The sequence below is a fragment of the Aegilops tauschii genome, chromosome 3 (genome assembly GCF_002575655.3).
Source record: "Aegilops tauschii subsp. strangulata cultivar AL8/78 chromosome 3, Aet v6.0, whole genome shotgun sequence".
Classification (NCBI taxonomy): Eukaryota; Viridiplantae; Streptophyta; class Magnoliopsida; order Poales; family Poaceae; genus Aegilops; species Aegilops tauschii.
The window spans coordinates 614,919,292-614,921,520 of NC_053037.3; the positions used below are offsets into that span (position 1 = coordinate 614,919,292).

Below are 2,229 nucleotides of genomic sequence, written 5' to 3' on the forward strand. Positions count from 1 at the left end.
GGGGTCGGATCTTGTGGAGCATGTGAATGCATTTAATCAGTTGGTCACGGATCTAGCGCGTCTGGATGTGAAGACTGATGATGAGGATAAGGCACTACTTCTTCTTGTTTGGTTGCCACTGTCCTATGAGCATTTGGTCATTACATTGACACGTGGAAAGACAATCAAATAAGGAGGAAGTCACTGCAGCGTTGCTTGGACATGAGTTGATGAAGAAAAAGAATGCTGCAGAAAGGGAGAGTACTCAAGGTTTGGGGTTGGCAGTTAAAGGTTATCAGCTCAGGAAGGGACAAGAGGCAGAGGAGAAAAAGAAGAAAAAGGTGTAGTGCTACAGGTGCAATGATTGGGGACATATAAAGAGGGAATGCCCAGAACTGAAGGGTGGGGCAAGTGCTAATGCGGCTACTCATGGTGATAGCTCGGACAGTGATAATGATGTTCTCGTAGTATCAAACAAACGGTCAACAAAAACTGAAGCGTCGATGTTGGATTCAGCTTGCTCTTTTCATGCGACGCCCAACAGGGAGTGATTCTCTTCGTACAAGTCTGGTGAGTTTGGTTTAGCCTATGTGGGCGATGACACAGGTTATCGTGTTGCTGGAGTAGGTGACATCAAAATCAAGATGTTTGACGGAGTTGAGCGGATGTTTTAGGGAGTCAGGCATGTGCCAGGGCTAAGGAGGAATCTAACTTCGCTTGGTGTTCTTCATGATGGTGGTATGGAATTCCGTTCTGATCGGGATAAGAAGACCATGAAAATCATGGAAGATGGGGTGACTGTGATGATAGAAGAGAGGACGGCTTCGCATCTTTACAAGTTGCAAGGGAGCACTATTGCAGGTGGATCCATGGAGAGTGGAGCTGCACGAGTAGCAGTGGAGTCTCACGGTGGCGGCGGGTCTGACCCGTCAGGTAGCTCTCAGTACAAGAAGACAACCCAAATCCGGAGTACATGGAGGTTCGAGCATGGACGACCTCTAAGTGGTGGAGAATATTCGTCAAGGTGGAGTTTGTTATATTTGTGTCGAATATTATGCACGCAAGGGGTTACGTGGACTTGGAGTTGTAATTGGTGTGGTTAGGTACGAGTCGTGTAGGAGTCAGACACATTGTATCCTAGGCCTCTTATATACGGAGGGGCACCACACGTTGTAACCCATGACGACTTGATAGCAACAGGTACGCGGGGAAGCCGACGGCTTGTGCCGACGCCCGGGCGGCCGGTGTTGCGGTATCTTGGGGAGGAGCGCCCGTAGTCATGCTCCGGGGATGTAGCCATATCGATGAACCTCGTTAACAAATATCATGCCTCGATGTGTCGTCTATGATCTTGCATTAGCGTTTTATTCTAACACACACCATCGGCGTCGGGCACTACACCTCCTTCAAGAAGCGGCTCTACCCGCGGCCGGACCCCACCATGAACCCATCCCTCGTCGCCAGGCTGAAGCAGATGTGCCCGGCCGAGGGCACCGTCGCCGACGTGGGCACGCCCAAAGTGTTCGACAACAAGTACTTCCTCAACCTGTTGGACCGGAAGGGGCTCTTCGTGTCCGACCAGGACCTCTTCACCAACGCCATCACCCGGCCCATGGTTGAGCGCTTCGCGCGCAGCCAGCGCGACTTCTTCTACCAGTTCAGCGTGTCCATGGTCAAGATGGGCCAGACGGCGGCCAGGGCCAGATCCGCCGCAACTGCGCCGTCCGCAACCCTGGAACCGTCAATGGCCTCGAGCGATCATCCATCGTGCAGACCGTCATCGACGCCACCGCCAAGAGCCTCGTGGTTCTAGAATCTATCTAGTGTAGTAGTAGCTGTTAACCATGCATGCCGAAATAAGAACTGACCAGGACAAGCCATGATCATAGGGTGACAAGTTAATTCAATTGATCGAAGCTTATGTTTCTTTGTTTCTAAACCACTGGTAAAGTTGATTATAATTCTAGAGGCGAAGTTGCGAGATCTCCATTTTATTTCAAAATGTGGAACACGACAAGCAGGTGGTAGTACAACTTCTTTCAACGCAGATACAGTGGTACCACGTACAATTAATCACTAAGCGAGCTCATGGAGATGCGTTCTACTAATCCATCATGCGTTTTAAGTCACCACCATTTTACCAGGAGACTTAAGTTTTGTTTTCCACCCATTCTCTGTTTATCTCATTTCTTCACCAAAACTATTCATCAGGAACAAAGACATGAGATACGAAGGGATACCAGTTAACAC

The 2,229-nt window shown here is 49.6% G+C and overlaps 1 pseudogene; it reads left to right on the forward strand.

The window, feature by feature from the left end:
- Nucleotides 1-719: 719 nt before the first annotated feature.
- On the forward strand, nt 720-1,803 carry LOC109784707 (cationic peroxidase SPC4-like; annotated as a pseudogene).
- Nucleotides 1,804-2,229: the final 426 nt, after the last annotated feature.